The 21,008-nt window shown below is 47.1% G+C and overlaps 1 pseudogene; it reads left to right on the forward strand.

Annotated features, from left to right (window-relative positions):
* Nucleotides 1–1,222: 1,222 nt before the first annotated feature.
* LOC127677532 (uridine diphosphate glucose pyrophosphatase NUDT22-like) lies at nt 1,223–2,141 on the forward strand (annotated as a pseudogene).
* The last annotated feature ends 18,867 nt before the right edge of the window (nt 2,142–21,008 follow it).

The raw sequence follows: 21,008 nt of genomic DNA on the forward strand, positions 1-21,008 counted from the left end.
ATGTATACAGGCACCTGGTTTAGAACATCCAAAACAGCCTGGCAGAGGTGGTGCACACCTGTATCCCAGTACTCTGGGAGGCAGAGGCAGGCGGATTTCTGAGTTTGAGGCCAGCCTGGTCTACAGAGTGAGTTCCAGGACAGCCAGGGCTACACAGAGAAACCCTGTCTCAGAAAAAACCAAATCCAAAAAACCAAAAAAAAAAAAAAAAAAAAAGAAAAAAAAAAAAAAGAACATCCAAAACCATGAGCCAAAGTAAGACTTTCCCCTTCAACTGCACTTGATCTTAGCCAAAGGCCAAGAGACAATCCTATTGTCTAAATAAATTTGTCAGGCATTTGTTACAGTGATCTAATTAACACAGTTCCCCAGGGTAAACTGAGGAGCTAGACTCTGAATTTAGAGAGGGGCTAAGAGGTGAAGCCTTCATATGACCAGAGCTAGAGGTACCTCCGGGGACCAGGGCTGTCAGAATTAGCACACACATTCGTGGATGCGTGAGCTAAAGCACTATCCGTAGCCATCTATACTTCATGCTTCGCTGTGCCTCCCGAGTTGGATCTGGCAGTCCTCTGTGGGATGGGTGGAGCGCCATGCTGTTCAACAGTTTATGAACCACCTCCATACTTCCTTCTTTTTCTGTCAGTCTTGCGGCCCTAGATTGAATGCCACAGCAATATGCCATGAGCTCTGCTCTCAGCCTCTGCCCCAGGCTGCCAAGACAAACACCAAAACAAACAACCTCTGAGAGTCCCTGATACTTAACCTCATTTCCCTCTTTTATGGGATAAGGATGATAATCCTTGCTGGGTGTGGTGGCCAGAGCCTTTAATCCAGGAGGCAGAGGAGGCAGACAGATGTCTGTGAGTTCAAGGCCAGCCTGGTCTACCAAGAGAATTCAAGAACTGCCAGAGCTGTTACACAGAGAAACCCTCTCTTAACATCCCCCTCCCCAAGGATAACAATCCCTTCCCCATAGGCAGGGTGTCCACTCCAGGCTACCATAGTCTTGTGTTAGTTACCTTCACTAAGTACCTGAGATAAATGACACAAGGAGGAAAGACCACGTTTTTGGCTGGCTGTATAGGAGGTTTCCGTCCACCGTCTGCTGTAGCATTGTGTCAGAAGGGCGTGGTCAGAAAAAAAGCTGCTCGGAGATCAAGCTTTCAGACTCTGGGAGTAGATTAAGTGTGTTCAGGTTGGAGAGCTGCCCTGTCAGACTATGAATCCCGAGGTGTACCTGCTGCTGTGCCCTCTTGGGCGACTGTCCCAGGAACAGGTAGCAGTGGAGCTGAGCCCAGCTCCTGACTGCCGTCCATTGCCCAGAGGAGACAAGACCATCACCGCCATCTGGGAGCTCGGCTACGGACCCAGCCTTGGATCTTCGATGTTCCCAAGTTCCGTCTTCACTCGGCCACACTGGCGTCCACTTCACCTAATCTACCACAGCTGCTCCTGCACCTGGGTCTAACTTCCTACCGGAACTTCCTGGGCACCAACTGGTCCAGCTCAGTCTCCTGGCTGTGACAGCAGGGCGCTGCAGATTGAGTTGACAAGCAAGCCTATCTGGCAGACCCACTGGGGGTGGGTGCCACACTAGTCACGGCTGATGACTTCCTTGTCTTCCTGCGCGGCTCTCAGCAGGTAGCTGAAACACCTGGACTGGTGGATGTGCCCGGTGTGCACCCCGAACCTCAGGCCCTGTGCTCCGGTGGCATCCCCAGCACAAGGACCTCCTGGGGAGCTGCTGGTATGAGAACTCTTCTCCAGTGTCCCACAGGAGAACTGTGATGAGGTGAACCTGCAACTGCACACCTCGAGCCAGCCGCTGTTGTTGGGCATCTCTTGGAATGAGACCAGCGCGTGCAGAGCCAGTGCAGAGTTCTACGGCCAGTGCAGCCTGACTTCAGAGGAGGTCAGGAGTTATTACCTGAGTGGGGACCTGAGGCGCACGAGTCTATAGGAATCATCTTTGTGGAGACACAGAGGGTACAGAGACTGCAAGGGACAGAGATGTGGGCACAACTCTGCCCCTCTGCCAAAGGTGCCATCCTCATCTATAGTCACCTCTACAGTCAGGTGCTGGGAAGTCCCACCTGAATCATCCTCACATCCCAGCCCTAACACTACATCAACTCTGAAGACAATAAAAGACTTTATTCGTGTATTGAGAGGTGTGGGAGAGGGAGAGGGAGGGAGAAAAACAAGGTGACCCTTAAGGCACATCCGCCCAGTGATCCTCTAACCAGGCCCAGCTTCCTACCAACCTGACATTTCATTCCTGACAGCTCCCTGAAAATGAGCTATCCAAAGGATCAACCCACTGAATCTAGCTGTGATCCACTCACCTCTGCTGATTCACCAGCCTTGGACTGACCCTTCAACACTCAGTGCCCAACACCCTAGAAGGCAGGCACGTGAGCCCCGGAGCTGCTCCTGGTGCACTAAGGTATTGTGGCAGAAGAGACACCATGACTGTGGGCTCCTTGCAGCACTCCACACAGTTGGCATCCCCTTCATTCGGCATCATCTGACTTCTGCAGCTACCTGTTCCCCGCCTTTCACTTCAGTGTCACATCAGAGCTGCTTCATCTGCCCACTATATCTACATTGTGTGTTGAAGCACTGGCTTTATCCTCACCTGGCTGAGGGTCACTTGCCTTGTTCTCTCTGTGTGCATCTCAGATAGTCTTTGCCTACAAAGACCCCGGAGCCTTGAAAGCTCTATTCTGATGCAATTTGTGTGCATGGCTCATTAACTCTGTTAGCGAGCATAACTCTCTTAGCAAGCATACCCCGAACATTATAACATTATTTCTGGCAGGCACAGACAGCTTGAAGTAACACTTGTTAGGAGACTGAAGTAAGACCAGTAAAAGCCCCTCCCCCACTGGAGTGTATGTCTTTGTGAAAGAGACAGAAAACAGAGCAGGTTAAGTGTGTACCTATGGCTCTATCTAACGTGCACGGGGGCCCAGAGGTCAATTTCCAGGAGTGCAAAATAAAAATCAAACTGGAGTCAGGTGAGTGAGGGAAATGTGTAGGATAGTATGGTAGACCGTGGTGAGTGTGTGATGTAATCAGCAAACAAGGAAGTGGAGAGGAGCCACCTGCCTAGTCCAGCCTCACCTCCGCCCTTCCCACGATGCTGCCTTTCCCCGTCTCCATTTGGAAAGAACTCTATACTGAAGGGTTCACATGGCCAGCGATTCTTCCCCGCTAAAACTCGTGCCCTTGTCTGTTTCGTTCAGTGGTAGAACGCCCACGTGTGGAGCAGGAGCTCCCTGTCCCTCAGCGAGATCTACAGCATCACACACACACATGCTCAGTGCTTCTTTGTCCCCCCTCCCTTCACTGAACAAAGAATTCCTCATTTTTCTTTGAGAGCAGTCTAGCAACAAGTCAGTCCAGCAAGGCGTCCATAGAACATTCAGGCATGTTCTAAGACAACCCTAGATGCTATGCAATATATCTGGCCTACGGCCATATCACCCTTGGTGCACCCAGCCTTGTCTAATCTTGGAAGCTGAGGATTTAGGGCTGCTAAGTACTTGGATGTGAGACAAAATATGTCTCCACAGAAATTCCACTTCAAACACAATAAAAGCAGATGTCTTCCTTCCATCAACAGATCCAAGGTACCATTTGAGCACCATTCCTCAGCACCATTCCAAAGGGGTTTGTCATTGTCTAAAGACAGCTGATGACAGGACAAGTGTGTCAAGAGGCACACCCACTTAGTGACACATCACTCTGCTCACATACCTGTGGCAGGAGCAACTTGTATCATCACTCCCACAGGCCAGGGAAGCTGTGACCTGGGGCTCCAGTTTGGACAGCTGCTTTCCAGCAACAGGCATACGCCATGGAAGGGAATCGCAGTTGGTGGGCAGCTTTTTGTCTCTGCCATGAGTCCAACAGAATAAATGCTATCTGAAGAAAGCAAAGAGTGAGCCCAGAGAAGCACCTACTGTCATCAGAGAGGTGAGACACTCAAGGAGGACTTCCCGGAGGAGGCAACTGTCAGGTGACTCAGGAAGGCGAAACCTATTCTGCCAGTAAAGGAAGAGGAAGGTTATTGTCAGCAGAGAGACAGGCATGTGTGAGGTGTGGAGAGAAGACAGGGTGTCGTAACTCATTGTGGAACTGCTGATGGGTGCACTGCTCAGCTACACCGTCAGCGAGCAGGAGCCAGACAAAGGCACCAGGCAGAGAGCAAATTGTGGAGCGTCCCTGGCTCGGAAATGGATGGGGTGGGGGTGGGGGGAGACGGACTTCCCCAGTTTCCTGGTATTGGGAGCCATAACTTAAGGAGAGTAGAGTGGACCTCACATGTTAGGGGGACTTCAGAAAGTCTGTTAAAAATGGAGAAAAACAGGTTCTGGGAGTTCACTAGCAGATGGCAGAGCTGGACCACTATCCTATCGTTCCCTCCCTCCACACACCCAGGCGAGCAGCTGGGAAAGGTGAGGGAGGCGTCAGCACAAATCACTGACTGCGGTGCTGGTCTGGCTTCTGGGTTCTCCTTCCCCACTACAGCTAGAAAGGGTCGGAAGTAATGTGCTTTTAGGGCCTGAGACTTGACCCAGCCAGGGTCACAGGTGTCTTGTTTGCTCAGGCGGCCTGTAAAGAGGCAGGGCATGGTTTGATCTGGCCCTGTCTTCCAAGAGCTGGAAAGAGAGCAAGGCAGTGTAGGGGTGGGGGATGGAGACTTCAGGGGATGCTGCCTGCTAGCTACCTCTGGAGGGTAAAATACCAGACTTTCCAACTGCTGCTCCAGGAGGACAATGGGCCAAATCTTTGTATCAGTTATCCATTGCTGCAAACCAAAAACCCTGCAGCTTAATACCGAAGAATCCCAGCTTGAGAGCCAGCCAGTTAGATGAGACAACCCAGGGCTCTGGGCTCTGTGGGAGACTTAGGAGTGTTCTGAACTTCAACCTCTGTCCTCCACAGGCATGCACTTACACGGGCACACACACACACATACACACACACACACAGTCACACAGACACACACACAGTCACACACAGTCACACAGACACACACACAGTCACACAGACACACACACAGTCACACACAGTCACACAGACACACACACACAGTCACACAGACACACAGACACACAGTCACACAGATACACATACACACACAGTCACACAGACACAGACACACACACATACACAGACACAGACACACACGCATACACAGTGCAGGGCTGAGGGGCACAGAAGCAGTACTCTAGTAAGCTAGGCTGTGCGTGGTGGCTCAAGCCTGTAATGCCAGCATTTAGGAGGCTGAAGTACAAAGCTGAGGTCACACTGGGTTATAAAGTGAGATCCTCACCAGGCATGGTGGCACACACCTTTAATCCCAGCATCTGGGAGGCAGAGGCAACAGGATCTTTTTGAGTTTGAGGCCAACCTGACCTGCATTGCAAATTCCAGGCCATCACAGAGTACATAAAGAGACCGTCTCAATAATCCCCCAAGCCACCACCACCACACAAAGTAAGAGCCATACTTTTTTTTTTTTAAAGCAAAGCTTGGTGGTTCACACCCATCGTGATTCTCCCTCCACTGAGGAGTCAGAAGCAGACTCACTGGGCGGACAGCCGAGCCTACTGGAGCCCACCTGGCTATCTCAGAGACAGGGTGGCCCCTGAAGAATTAAACTGAGGTTTTCCTCCAACATTCTCATGTACACATGTGTGCCTGTGTGCGTGCATGCTTGCACACACACACACACACACACACACACACACACACAAACCTGAAAGGGGTGCTTATAAAAACAGGGCTACTGTTAACTTGAACAATTCTCTTACTGCTTAATTCTTATCCCAGCATATCAAGGAAGAGGCCTACCCTGATTTGTCAGGACATCCTGTGTATACCACCACACCCAGCATTGCAATTTGATTTTTAAAATAACTTTAAAAGTTTTAAATCTACAGCTGGGCAGTGTTGGGGCTTGCCTTTAATCCCAGCACTTGGGAGGCAGAGGCAGGAGAATTTTTGAGTTTAAGGCCAGCCTGGTCTACAGAGTGAGTTCCAGGACAGCCAGAGCTATACTGAGAAACTCTGCCTCACCCCTCCCCGCCCCCCAAAAAGTTTTAAATCTAATCTATTTTAATTTGTGTTGCTAAGACTGCAACTCAGGGCTTTGAGCATGCTAGGCAACTGCTTTTGTTTCTACAAGTTTTATTTACTTATTTAAAAAAAAAACTTAAAGTCACGTAGTGGGGAAGGGGAGGGTGTGAATATCAGCTAGTACATGTTGGGGGGGTCAGTGGGGGTCACTCCAGTCCCTCCTCTCACTGTTGGGTCCTGGGAATCTCACTGGTGTGCACCATCACAACTGGATTGATCACTTTTAAAAAAAGATTTGTATTTTGTAAGTGTGTGTGTGTATGTGTGTGTGTGTGTGTGTGTGTGTGTGTATCTGTGTGTGGTTATCCATGGGGACTATAGTGTTGGATCCCCTAGAGTCGGAGTTACAAGCAGTTTTGGGGTTCTCGGGTCCTCTGGAAGAGCAGTACATGCTCTTAACTGCTGAGCCATCTCTCCAGCCCCTTATTTACTTTTTAAATGTAAAGTACGTGCATATGGTTAAACAAAACAAAACAAAACAAACCCTGAACAGCACGAAGTTGTTTTAGTACAGATGTCTGTCCCACCTTTTCCTGTCCCCATTGCTATACGCAGCTGTCACTCTTTTTGTTGGTGGTGGTGTTGTTGTTATTTTGTTTTTTGAGACAGGAACTCGAGTTGCTCAGGCTGATCTCAAATGAGCTATGCAGCAAAGGATGATTTCTTTCTTTCTCTCTCTCTCTCTCTCTCTCTCTCTCTCTCTCTCTCTCTCTCTCTCTCTCTCTTTCTTTCTTTCTTTCTTTCTTTCTTTCTTTCTTTCTTTCTTTCTTTCTTTCCCGAGACAGGGTTTCTCTGTGTAGCCCTGGCTGTCCTGGAACTCACTCTGTAGACCAGGCTGGCTTCCAACTCAGAAATCCACCTGCCTCTGCCTCCCAAGTGCTGGGATTACAGGCGTGCGCCACCACTGCCCAACTTAATTTTTTGTTGTTGTTGTTTTTTGGTTTTTGTGGGGTTTTTTCTTTCTTTTTCTTTTTCTTTTTTTTTGGTTGCAAAGGATGATCTTAAATTTCTGGGTTTTTACAAGTGTCGGGAATGAGTCAGGCACCACCCTCCTTCAGCCACTCGGGCTGTTTCTGTTCTTGTTGTCGGTTGCCTGGGTAGTTACTTTTACAGTTCTGAACAATGTGCACTTCTTGCTATTAAGATTGACTTCCTGTTCTATGTATGTGAATTTAATTCACCTGTAGTTTGCCCTCGCCATTTTCCAGTGAGAGTTTTTTCATTGTAATTTTAGTCTTTCCGTGTTATGCCAGTCAGCTTCGGGTAGAGTGAGTCCCTGGATTTCATAAGTATGTCTATCTCAGATACTGTTTTTCCTTTCGTTGGACAGAGGGGTTCAGAACATGATGTCCCAAAGCATGAGCATTTGGTGTGCTCGATTAGTGTGACCCGAAGGATGTAGGAAGGGCCGAGACCCAGAGTCTCTCTTTCTTGTGGCTCCTTCTCCTCCAAGGCAAATCCTATTGCTAGACTTCACTTCCAAGTGTCTCCCGCGGGGCTGCCGGCCTTGAATTGAAGGCTCATGAAAGTTCCCCAGAGCCCGGCCGTGGTGGCGCACGCCTTTAATCCCAGCACTCGGGAGGCAGAGGCAGGCAGATTTCTGAGTTCAAGACCAGCCTGGTCTACAGAGTGAATTCCAGGACAGCCAGGGCTACAACAGAGAAATCCTGTCTCGGAAAAAACAAAAATAAAACCAACCCCCCCCCCCCCCAAAAAAAAAGCAAAACAAAAACGAAAGTTCCCCAGAGCATGGTTCTGGCAGGCGTTGTAAGATGTGGGTGGTGCATGGGTCACTGGAATCATGTCTATGAAGGGGATTTGTCTCTCTCCTCTGCCTCTGCTTGTGCCTACGGGACACTTCCACCATGACTCATCTCTTGCCAGAAGCCAAACCTGGGGCCATCTGATTGGTAGTGCTGTCTGGGGAGGTTAGGGAACCTTTAGGAGGCAGAGCTTTAGCCTTGCAGAAGTCAGTGCATAACTAGGGTAGGCTTTGCAAGCGTATAGTCTCCGCCCACTTCCAGTTCATTCGCTCTGCTCCCTTCCTGTAGGCGGGATGTAGGGATGTAATCGTTCTCTGCTACCTGCTCTGGTCATCTGCCTGGGAGTTTGTCTCTCCCACTCACCATCATGTCTGTCTCTTTCTCTCTCCCTGCAAACCAAAATAAATTCTTTCTTCCATAACATGATTAAGGTCGGAATATGCGGCGTAATCCCGGTGTTTTATCACAGCAAAAGAGAAGTAACTAATACAGCCATCATAGAGATGGAAAGCAGCCAGTACAATACCTTACGTCCGGACACTGTGCCCTTGAACAGTAACTCCATTCTCATCTCTCTCAACCTTCCCTAGCCCTGATTACTTCAGTTTTCACTCATTCTCTAAGAGATCAACTATTCAGCCGGGGTGGGGGTTGGGGTGAATGGGTGGAGCTGTAGGAAGTGGGGACACACGCCTTTGACCCCAGCACTCAGGAGGCAAAGGCAGGCAGAGCTCTATGCCTGGTCTACAGGAGCAAGTTCCAGGACAGCCAGGGTTACATAGAAAAACCCTGTCCTGAAAACCCAAAGGAAAGACAAGAAAATTCAAATATTCACTACTTTGACCTCTTAAAAATGGAGTCTGGCTGTGTCTGTCTTCATACCACAGGATGTGTTCTTAGGTAGCTCTGGCCGGCCTAGAACTCACAAAGATCCTCCTACCTCTGCTTCATTTTTTTTTTTTTTATGTCTTATAAAGGAAAATATTTAATTGGGGCTGACTTACAGTTTCAGAGGGTTAGTTCATTACTGTCATGGTGGGAAGTGTAGTGGTACGCAGGCAGACATGATACTGGAGAAGGAGCGGGGAAGAGAGAATCCTGCTTCTGCTTCTTGTGCTGAGATTAAACACATGTGCCCCCCATGCCTGGTTTGTTTGTTTGTTTGGTTGGTTGGTTGGTTTTGGACAAGGTCTCATGTGGTCCATGCTGGCCTTGAACTCTTTCTGTAGACACCAGTGGCCCTGAACTCCTGACCTTCCTGCCTTTATCTCTTCTGTACTGAGATTAGAAGTGTATGGCACTATGCTAGTGTATGCAGTGCTGGGACTGAACTCAGGCCTGTGCAAGTAGGTAGGCACTCTACAAGTATTTTGAGTACTTCAAAACTTCTTTCCTTTAAAAAAACTTTCTCTCTTTGTTTTTTTCTGAGGGGGGAGTCAGGGCTGGAAAATTAGCAGAATTTCTTGTGGTCTTTGCTAGACTTGAGTTCTCTGAGGTAGACCAGGCTAGCCTCTAACTTGTGCCATCCTGAGCCACCTAGCCTCCTATGTGCTGGAATTACAAGCATGTCTACCACTCTCCACTTTCTCATGTTCGATAAATATGACGCTTTGTTTAGCACTTTGTCCGCCGGTGGACATTTGACTTTTATCTGTTGGCTACTACAAATAGTGTTGCCTGAATATGCTCTTACACGTATCTTTTCTTTTCTTTTTTTAAAAAAAGATTTATTTATTTTATGTATGAGTATATGTATAGCTATCTTCAGACACACCAGAAGAAGGCGTCGGATCCCATTACAGATGGTTGTAAGCCACCATATGGTTGCTGGGAATTGAACTCTACCTCTGGAAGAGCAGTCAGTGCTCTTAACCGCTGAGCCATCTCTCCAGTCCCTACATGTATCTTTTCAAATCATAGTTGTACTTCAAAAATCTTTGTGGTGCTGGGTTAGACGCGTGCCTGGTGCATGCTGGGTAAATGCTGTCACTGAACTATAGCCCCAACTCGGGCCTGGTGCATGCTGGGTAAATGCTGTCACTGAACTATAGCCCCAACTCGGGCCTGGTGCATGCTGGGTAAATGCTGTCACTGAACTATAGCCCCAGCTCTCAGGCTCATTGTTCTTCTCAGTTTGGTTTGATTTTCTTGTTAAAATGATCTTTAAATTTTTTAATTTATTGATTTACTTATTTAGATTTAGTTGTTTTAAGTGTGTGAGTGTTTTGCCTACACGTCTGTATGTGCACCAGGAACATTTCTAGCACACCTCCGCAGAGGCTGTTGTGGAGATCAGGAGAGGGCTTCAGGACTCTAGAACTAAAGTCACAGATGATTACAAACCACTGTGGGTGCTGGAGATCCAAACTGGGTCCTCTGCAAGAATAGCAAAACAAAGTTTTGCCGCATGCAGTGGGTAGCGTGCACCGTTAGGCCCGGCTCTTGGGAGGCAGAGGCAAGAAGTTCTCTGTGAATTCAGGGCCAGCCTGGTCTATTTATCACATTCCAGGATTGCCATATAACTACACAGAGAGACCTTGTCTCAAAACAAAACAAGACAAAAATTCTCCCTGCAAAAGTTATACATATTTAAGGTATATAGCATGTGTATGCACATATGTATGTATATGTGTGTGTATATGTGTGTATGTATACATACATGCATACATATGCATGTGCACATATGCATACACAGTTTTGTTTATGATGATTCCACTCAGGTTCCTGTTTTCCATACCAGCCACCCTTCTTCTCCTTCCTCCCATCATACTCCTAACACACACTCTCCATTTCGGTTTAGCTATTGTCTTTGTTTGCGTTAGAAATACTTATTCTAATGAGTATTATATGTTCCTATTGCGGTTTTTTGTTTCTCTCATTCTAGCAATATTGAATATTATTCCATGTGTTTATTGGCTCTCCAGGGTAGAAATACTTATTTAAGTCCTCATTTTGCTCACTGTCAGGAGTTGTGTATGAAGTACTCCTACACAAGGCTCACACACTAGGGCTTAGGCCCCAGGTGGTGGTCCTTCGGAGGGGATGGGTCCTGACAGGGTTAGTGTCATCACGGATTAGCCCAGGCTCATACTGAATGGGCATTTTAAGGGTGTCTGGAGAAAGTACGTCCAGTGTGCTGCTGAGGGACTATCTGGTCCCCGGCTCTCCCCACCTCCTGCTTCCTGGCCACCGACCACTTCCTGCATGTCACCACAGGTTCCCTGTCGTTATGTTCCTCTCAGCACAGCCCACACTGGAGGAGTCCAGTGAGTGAGGACTGAAGCCTTCCCAAGGCAGTCTTCCCTCCTTTAAGTGCTTTTTCCTAGACACTTATCACAGCTACACAAAACAAACACACTCATTCTCTTTTTGGTTTTGTTCGTTTTTTAATTTATAAGGAAATAAGCTGGGCCTGGTGGTGGTGGTGGAGGTGGTGGTGGTGGTGGTGGTGCTGGTGGTGCTGGTGGTGCTGGTGGTGGTGGTGGAGGTGGTGGAGGTGGTGGTGGTGGTGGTGGTGGAGGTGGTGGTGGTGGTGGTGGTAGTGGTGTTGGTGCTGGTGGTGGTGGTGGAGGTGGAGGTGGTGGTGGTGGTGGTGGTGGTGCTGGTGGTTGTGGTAGTAGTGGTGTTGGTGCTGGTGGTGGTGCTGGTGGTGGTGGTGGTGCTGGTGGTGGTGGTGGTGGTGGAGGAGGTGGTGGTGGTGGTAGTGGTGCTGGTGGTGGTGGTGGTGGTGGAGGAGGTGGTGGTGGTGGTGATGGTGGTGGTGGTGGTGGTAGTGGTGGAGGTGATGGTAGTGGTGATGGTGGTGGTGCTGGTGGTGGTGGTGGTGGTGGTGGTGGTGGGACGCCCTGGCCTGTAGTCTCGGCAGCTTGAGATGGAAGCAAGAGGACCAGGAAGACTGGGAAAGCTTGGGTTTGGGAGTTGTCTTAAAACAAATAAGTAAACTGGAAAAAAAATAAAATAAAGATATATAGTATAAAACCCAAAAATTTTCTATTTGAAATATTTTGAGTAGTGCTCCATAGAGTTCTAGTGAAGCATGTTGTTTTAAACTGGGTTGTTCAACGGTATCATGAAATATAGGAAATATACATATTGTGCTCTCAAAAGATGGCTCACTGGTTAAGAGCATTGGCTGCTCTTCTAGAGGACCCAGACTCTGTCCCTAGTATACAGCATACCACCATCTCCAGCTCCAGTTCCAGGGGATCTGACGCTCTCTTCTGGCCTCTGAGTACACCCGAAATGCAAGCGGCACACAGACATCACTGCAGGCCAAACACTCAAACATATAAAATAAAGCTAATTTAAAAAAAAATTAAAGAAATAAACACAGCCAGGCGGTAGTTGTGCACGCCTGTAATCCCAGCACTCTGGGAGGCAGAGGCAGGCAGATTTCTGAGTTCGAGGCCAGCCTGGTCTATAGAGTGAGTTCCAGGACAGTCAGGGCTACACAGAGAAACCCTGTCTCGGAAAAAAAAATCCAAAAAAACCCCCAAAAAACAAAAAACAACAACAACAAAAAGAAATAAACACAATTGCTTCCTGCCTCCAAAACCCAGGCTTAGGATTCTGGGAACCTCTTTAATTTCCTGAGGAATAGAGTGCTTGTAAAATGTTTTATTCTCATGTTTGAGTTCAGCCATGATTGATACCAGGGCTCTTCAGTCCCTTGAAACTTCCTGGGTTATGTGAGCATTTTTTTTTTTTTAATATTTAAAAACAGTGTTTCTCTGTATATCCCTGGCTGTCCTGAAACTCACTCTGTAAACCAGGCTGGCCTCGAACTCACAGAGCTCTGCCTGCTTCTGCCTCCTGAGAGCTGGGACTGAAGGTGTGCACCAGCATGTCTGACTGATATGAGCATCTTATGATCTAATAAACAACTCTTGCAGAAGATGAAGATGGTGATGCTCACCCACTGCTTCACAACCCCAAAGGATGGGGTCAGGCAGCTCTGGGGGCAGAATGTGCAGGAGCTCCTGGGTCAGGCAGCTCTGGGGGCAGAACGTGCAGGAGCTCCTGGGTCAGGCAGCTCTGGGGGCAGAATGTGCAGGAGCTCCTGGGTCAGGCAGCTCTGGGGGCAGAACGTGCAGGAGCTCCTGGAGGGTGCATACCTGCTGGGAGAGGGCTCTTGAGCCTCCCTCCGCTCCGCACCCCTGCTCTCTTGCACACAGCTCTCTAATAGTATCCTCTGTGTATGCTCTACTCTAACTGATGGGACTCAACAAGTGCTTCCCTGGGTTCTGTGAGGTTTCTTCTTCATGTTTGATGGTTTTAGTTCTTTCTGTTTAGGGTTCTGATAGATGTTATAACCCATTGAATTAGAATGGTGTTTGAGTAACATCATTCTGCTCAGAAGTCTGTATAGACTTCTCAGCCCTTAAATGTCACCCCCTGCTCTGATCCCTTGCCCTGTCCCATGGGGCTCAACTTGATCTACCTTACACCTCTTCTCCGATTTCACCCAGCTCTAGGCACCTGGCCATAACATGCTGTTCCTCAAACATGCCAAGCACATTCCACGTCAGGGAACGAGTACTCAATGTTCCTCAAGCCAGGAGCATCTCTTCGGGCTCTTAATAATGTGACCATCCTAATGAGGTCACCCCCATCCCCCACAATCCTGCTATTTTGTTCTTAGGATCTGCAACTTGTGCTTGTCACCGTTAGCTCACTGCCACCTCAGAGAGCATATACTCTAGGAAATGCTAGAGTTTGGTGTGATCCCAAGGCTCAAGGTTTGGGGACTCAACCCTCTGTGCAACAGAGTTTTCTATGGGAGCTAAAGAGGTTAGGGTCACAGGGGCTCTGCCCCACAAATGGACTGATGAGTGCCACAGAGTAAGATAGTTTCTGAGATTGAATTTGCTGGCTACCAAAGTAGGGCTGGGATCTTTCTTGTCCTTCTGCCTTCTGCCACTGGGTCTCAGCGTGAAGGCGCTTACTGTATGTGCCCCAAGCTCCTGGGCTTCCCAGCCTCCATTTTTTTGCTTGCACATTTTTTGCTGGTGAACATACATATGTGTCCCTGTTCACATCGAGGAGAGAATCAACATTGGGCATCTTCTCTGACATCTCTTTCTGTGTGTGGGAGGAGGCACGCACATGCCACGGCACACGCATGGAGTCAGGATTATCCTCATGGAGTCCATTCTTTCTTTCCACTGTGTGCACTATGGGGACTGGACTCAAGGTTGTCAAGCTCTTGGGGATCTGACTGACTGTGTGGTGAGGTCACCACCAAAAAACACTACTCAAATGTGGGTTCAAGCCAATAGAAAGTCTTTATTAGCCAGCTGGTAACAACATTGAGTGTTCAGGATCCCAATGTAGCCCAAGCCTTCCTCAAGGTGAGCCTTTAATCACAAAAACATATCCTGAGTTGACAAGAACTTTAGTTAACAAGACCAGTCAGCCAGAAGCAAAACTACAGAAGCCAAAAACAAGGTTAGCACATTTAGGGACTTTCCCAGGGCTTTGGACTTTGATGGATTAGGTATTTATTTTCATTTTGGCAGGAGGTACTGTCTACGTGCTGAATTTTATGACCCAAATGGTATTTCCATCATGGAGTCAGTTGTGCTAAGATCTGGGGCCTGTTACATTTGACCAACCCATTTCCTCTAGGAGTTAAGGTTGCAGAGGTTAACTGCCATATCTTGCTTTTACATGCATGCTCAAATTTGAAACTCAGGTCCTGTCCTGGTTAACTTTTAGCATCAACTTGACACCAAAAGTCCCAACCTGTAATCACCTGCAGATAGGGAACTTGAAGAGAAGCATTGCCCTGTGATCATGTCTGTGAGAGATCACCATAGTTGATGGTTGATGGGGGAGGCCCAGCCTAACGTGGGAAGCACTACCCCAGGCAGGCAGCCTGAGCTGCATGAGAAAGCTAACTGAGTAGGAGCCAGAGAAGAAGCCATGAGCCGCCTTCCTCTGTGGTCTCTGCTCCAGGTTCCCGCCTTGAGTACCTGCCCTGACTTCCCTCAGTGATGGATTGTGAACTAGAAATGTAAAGTGAAACCAACCATTTCTTTAAGTTGCTTTTGTCGTTAGTGTTTACTACAGCCCAGGACAGCGAACTAGAACAGATCCTGTGCTTTCACGGCAGATGCTTCACCAACTGAGCCATCCCCTCAGCCCTCGAAAGCTCAGTGGTTATGTGGTGCTGGCTAACCAAGCAACGTGTAGTCACAATCTTGAAAAGGAGGGAGAGATGTGTTTTTTAAGAAGATAGATTTGACCAGGAGGTGGGCACTGAGCAGGATGTAAAATGAATAAGTAAAAACAACAGCAAACATTAATTTGTCACTATTGTCTATCTCTCACTTTCTTGACCTTAGGATCTTTCATGAGGTCAAGCCCCATGAGACCCCCCCAAATAGCACACAAGTGGCACCAAGAAACCCAGGTGAGAACAATGGGAATCTCTGAAGGACATTGACTTCAAATTCCTGAGGAAACACACTTTGCCAAGAAGCACAGAAGCCTGTGGAGGATGCTTCAAATGCCGGGAGGGCAGTGACTGCACAGCTAAGCCTTTGAGGCCTCTGGGAAGCCTTAAGGAGGCTAAGCCCAGGATTCCAGAGTCTCATCCACAGGCTCCACCAACTCGCTTTCCCGGCGCTCACCAAGCTCAGGAAGCTGATTAGTGGCTTTGCCGACCAAAGAACAAAGCCCAAACCAAAACGGAAGCTGGAGCTCTGGCCTAAGTCCAGGCTTCAGTTCCTGTTCTTGCTCTAACTTCAGCTCTGGCTCCTAAAGATGCTCAGGCCCCTGTGGTGGCCACACAGTAAAGGCCTCTACCTACCAGTGGACCAAGACAGACTGCTGTGACTCCTTCTCCACCACCATTTGAAGATGGCTGGGTTTCTGTACTGTTTTTACAAGTAAATTTGAGGGGAAAAACCATGTTGGGTGTGGACTGATGGCTGAGCACCTACCTGACATGAGCACACCTCTGGGTTTGAGTCCAGTACTCAGAAAGGCGTGGGTGTGCGCCCTTCTTCTCTTTCCATTGACTGCAATGGGATGTAAGGGCAACCAGAATTTATCTCTTTGCTTTTATATGTATAGGTGGTCTGTCTGTACACGTGTCTGTGTGCCACATGTGTATGGTGCCAACAGAGGTTATGGTGCCATTGGATCCCCAGGGACTGGAGTTACAGACAGCTGTGAGACACCATGTGGATGCTGGCACCCAAACCTGGGTTTTCTGCAAGAGTAACAAGTCCTCTTAACCACTGAGCTCTCTCTCTCTCTATATATATAGCCCAAAATAAAATATATTTTAAAATTTAAAAAATAAAGTAAGGAGGGGGTAGTTCTTAGGCTCAATCTGTTTTCTGAAATGTGTGTCACATGGTTGTAGCTTTAACTTTCCCTGGAAGATTCCCAACAAATGCTGCAATTATATTTATTTACTTATTCATCTATTTATTTATTTGTTGTGATGCAAGGTCTCACCCTATATAATCCAAAGCAGACTCACTATGTAGCCTAGGAAATCCTCTGCCTCAGCTTCTAGAATGTTGAAACTTTGGGGCTGTGCTACCACACCCAATCTTTACACTGGAATTTTCAAGGCCTTGAAAGAGGCCTAAAGTTAGAAAAGGTTGTTAAGGCTGAGGAAGGTGTCTGACACCTGTAATGCCACCACGCCAGAGGCAGAGATAGCCTGGTCTGCATAAAGCCATGTCTTCTGTTTTGTTTTGTTTTTTAAAGATTTGTTTATTTATTATTCTATGTAAGTACACTATAGCTGTCTTCAGACACTACAGAAGAGGGAGTGTCAGATCTTGTTACAAATGGTTGTGAGCCACCATGTGCTTGCTGGGATTTGAACTCAGGACCTTCAGAAGAGCAGTGGGTGCTCTTAACTGCTGAGCCATCTCTGTAGCCCATAAAGTCATGTCTTAACAAAAGAATTGCATTTTGGAGCTACAGAGATGCAGATTGGCTAACAGCACTGATTGCTCTTCCAGAGGACTGGCCCACAATTCCCAGCACACACAAGGCAGCTCATTACTGTCTGTACCTCCAGTTCTGATGGCCTCTTCATTCCTCTGTGGGTATCAGCACAGATGCTGTGCACAGGCATACATACTAGCAACACACACACACACACACACACAAAATAATAATAAGAAGAAGAATAGTTATAATACATCTGTCAGTGCCCTGTGCTGGAAGCAGGTGACCAGGTGACGGCTTGTGGTCATGGAGGTGGAAGTACAAGCTGCAGGCTGTGCTTCCCTGACATGCTCACAAAGGAAGCCTGACTAAACTAGAAAGTAAGTTGGTGGCTTCATGTCCCCCTTTATCCTGTCTGAAACTAGGCAGTGATGGGGAAGTGTCTTTGGTCTTGAGGGGACAGTTTGAAGATGAAGACCACAGGACAAGGAAGATTGAGCATAAAAGGGACTCTGGTCCCAGGCAGCTCCACGGTGGCCTCAGTTAGTGAGAAAGAAGAAACTTGTGCCTGACTGAGGAACTATGGCGTGAGTTTGTGTTGCTGGACATGAACCCAGAGCCTTGTGTGTACGTGGCAAGAGTTCATGCTTTGGAAGTTGTGTCTATTTTACGTGGCATTTTGGTGGTGCTTTAATTTTGTGCATGTTTTAAGACAGAACTTCATGCAGCCCACTCTGACCTCAGACTTACTGTGTGACTGAGGAAGATCTTGAATATTTGAGTCTCCTGCCTCCATCTCCCAAGCGTTGGAAGTAAAAGCATATGTCCTTATGCCTGTCTAAAGTGTTCTGTCCTTTTTTTCTCTTTGTTTGTTTGTCTTTCTTTCTTATTTTCTTTCCTCCTTCTTCTCTTCCTCCTCCTCCCTCCGCCTTCTTTCTCCTCCTCCTCTTTTTTAAAACAGAATCTCACTATGTAGCCCTGGTTGGCCTAAAACTCACTATATAAACTAGGCTGGCCTGAAATTCACAGAGATCTGCCAGTGTCTGCTTTTTGAGTGCTGAGAGCCAATGCATGTCATTACGTGGGCTTTAAATGTTTTTGTTTGGGTTTTTTGACGGGGTCTCACTACATAGCTCTGGCTGGCCACTTGCTAAAAAAACAAGTTGGCCTCCAGTTCACAGAGATCTGCCTATTGCTGTTTTCCTTCCCTTCTTTCCTTGCTTCCTTCTTTCCTTCCTTCTTTTCTTCCTTCCTTCCTTTCTTCCCTCCAGCCTGTCTTCCTTCCTTCCTTCCTTCCTTCCTTCCTTCCTTCCTCCTTCCTTTCTTCCTGCCAGCCTGTCTTCCTTCCTTTCTTCCTTCCTTCCTGCCAGCCTGTCTTCCTTTCTTCCTTCCTTCCTTGACAGGTCAGCCTCACCTCCAGCTCAAACTGCCCTTGAACCTTGGATTCTGCTAAGCACTAAAATCACAGTGTGGCTCACCGTTCCAGGCCCTTTCCTGCTTCCTGCCTTTTTGGGGTTTGGGTGGTGACACTAGGGATTAAACCAAGGCTCTCTTCCTAGGCAATGCTCTACCCCTGGATTATGTTATAAGCCAAAATCTCCTCCCTACTTCTTTTTTAACTTGATTTTGAGAGAGTCCCACTATGTTGCCCAAGGTGGCTTTTAACAGCATTCTCCTGCCTCAGCTTCCTACATAGCTGTGATCACTGGTGTGACAATATGACTCCTTGTCCAGTTTAGTGCATTACTTTGTTGTTTGTTTGTTTTGTGTTACAGGCCGAAGTCTGCTGCAGGATAACCAGGATTCTTTTTTTAAAACAGGGGTTTCTATGTGTGGCTATCCTGGAACTCCCTAAACCAGGCTAGACTTGAACTCACAGAGATCTGCCTGCCTCTGCCTCCCAAGTACTGGTAAAGGCATGTGCTACCACCACCAGGAACATAGCAGCTTTTTATAATAAGAGGATTACCTGGTCAAATATAAAATTTAACCTACTGTCTCTGGTCCTTTCAGACTTTTGCTCATATTAAGTATGTATGCAATCCATGTTTATAGCAACTTTAATGCTAAAAGCTGAGTGCTGGAAATAACCCCAAAGTTCATTTACAGGTAAATGGATAAATGTGCTATATAAATACAGTTGATTATTCAGCAATAAAGAGTAATGAAGTTCTACTATGTCCTGAAAACATACTTAAAATGTTGAAAACCCTAGGATGAATTAAATAAACCAGATATACCTCCCCTTACATAAATATTGTATGGTTCCATTAAAATGAGCTATATAGACTAGTAAAGGAGAGACAGGCATAGCGTGTTGATTGCCAGAGCTTGGGGTTGAAGCAAAATGGGGAACTGCTGCTTCATGGTAGACTTTCAGTTCAGTTATGCAAGATGAATAGAGTCCTAACGGTGACTTATGAAACATGCTGGGAGTACTTTATTAGTCTATACACTTAAGAAGGGCAAGATGCTGAGTTTTGTGGTATGTGCGTACTTTGCAATGATTAAATATATTTTAAAATGTATCCAAGACTGATTCACATTGAAGTGTGAAGATGAGATCCAGGGGAGGTGGTGCATGACGGCATTCTCAGCACTACAGGGACAGGGATCAAGAGTTCAGAGTTGTTCGAGGCCAGCCTGGTCTATAGAGCGAGTTTCAGGGCAGCCAGGTCTCCACAGAGAAGCCCTGCCTATCAATGAATGAATGAATGAATGAATGAGAAAGAAAAGGACGAAGATGAGTCATAGGAACACAGGAGCTGAGTGGCCTGTGAACCTTGGCAGTGCTGTGGTGACTCGGAGGGGGGTTGTGTTCTGCTGCTTCATTATGTAACCCTGGCTGGCTTCGGACTTGAACTCTTCCTGACTCAATGTCCTCAGGCTGGGATTATACATGAGAGTCCCCATGCCTGACTTTACATAAATCACTTCTAATAATTTTCACAGTTACCCTTGAAAGAAGTTTGTAATTTTTACCTTAGGATGGGGCTGAAGGCCAAAAAGTTTGAATAGCTTATTAAAGAATACATAGAATAACACCAGGGTTGTAAATACAGAATATATCTAATAATAATATAAAAAATAACGCTAAATTCTTCCCAGTGTCCCACGTGGCCTCTAAGACGCCTACAGAGCCAACATATTTCTAAAGACCCCAAGAAACTCAAAGGCTCAACTCTACTGTCTCGAGTTACAAAAATGAAGTGTAGCTCTTGAACAGTACATAGCTGGTATTTACTAAGCATTTGGTGAAGGTAAGTTGGCTGATTACATTTTTTATTTCTTTGTGAAAGGAGGGGTTTAACGTGCCTCAGGGTCATGGTGGCGAGGCCTGAGAGCTGAGGCACTGTGGTGGCTTGAAAACATGACCCGTCTGTCACATGTCTGTGGATGAGGAATCAGCATATCATCATACTAACACTTCCAAGGTCCTCAAGTGGAATGTGGAATTACCCAACTGATGCAAGCCAGAAATCCTAGCTTTTGGGTAGGTGGAGGTAAGAGGGTTAGGAGTTGAAGACCAGCTTCCTCTACATAACAGACAGCCTGCTTTAAAAGGATGTCCAACTTGTCCAGGGCTCCGCACATGGGCAGTGTGGTCAGAGGGCTGGGTCCTTTAGGGCTTAGGACTGATTCCTGTTTCACTTAAGTGTGACATACAAGATCAACACCAATTCTCAGACCAGACTGCTATTTTATTCTCTCTCTCTCTCTCTCTCTCTCTCTGAGACAGGAAGACAGGAATTACACTACAGCCCAGGCTGACCTCACAATTCTCCTGCCTCAGCCTACAATTGCTGAAAAAAAATAAGCATAAGCTCTCACTTTGATTGCTATTTATTTATTTTAAAGATTTATTTATTTATCATATGTGAGTACACTGTAGCTGTCCTCAGACACTCCAGGAGAGGGAGTCAGATCTCATTACGGATGGTTGTGAGCCACCATGTGGTTGCTGGGATTTGAACTCAGGACCTTCGGAAGAGCAGTCATTGGTCTTAGCCGCTGAGCCATCTCTCCAGCCCCTGCTATTTATTTATTTTTCAGGTTGTTTATTTTATTTTATTTTTTTTTTTGAGACAGGGAAGTCATTCTGTACACCAAGCTGGTCTGGAACTCCTAGAGACCTGCCTGCCTCTGTCTACTTAATGCTGGGACTAAATGCACTGC

This window comes from Apodemus sylvaticus, chromosome 2, assembly GCF_947179515.1.
Source record: "Apodemus sylvaticus chromosome 2, mApoSyl1.1, whole genome shotgun sequence".
Taxonomy (NCBI): Eukaryota; Metazoa; Chordata; class Mammalia; order Rodentia; family Muridae; genus Apodemus; species Apodemus sylvaticus.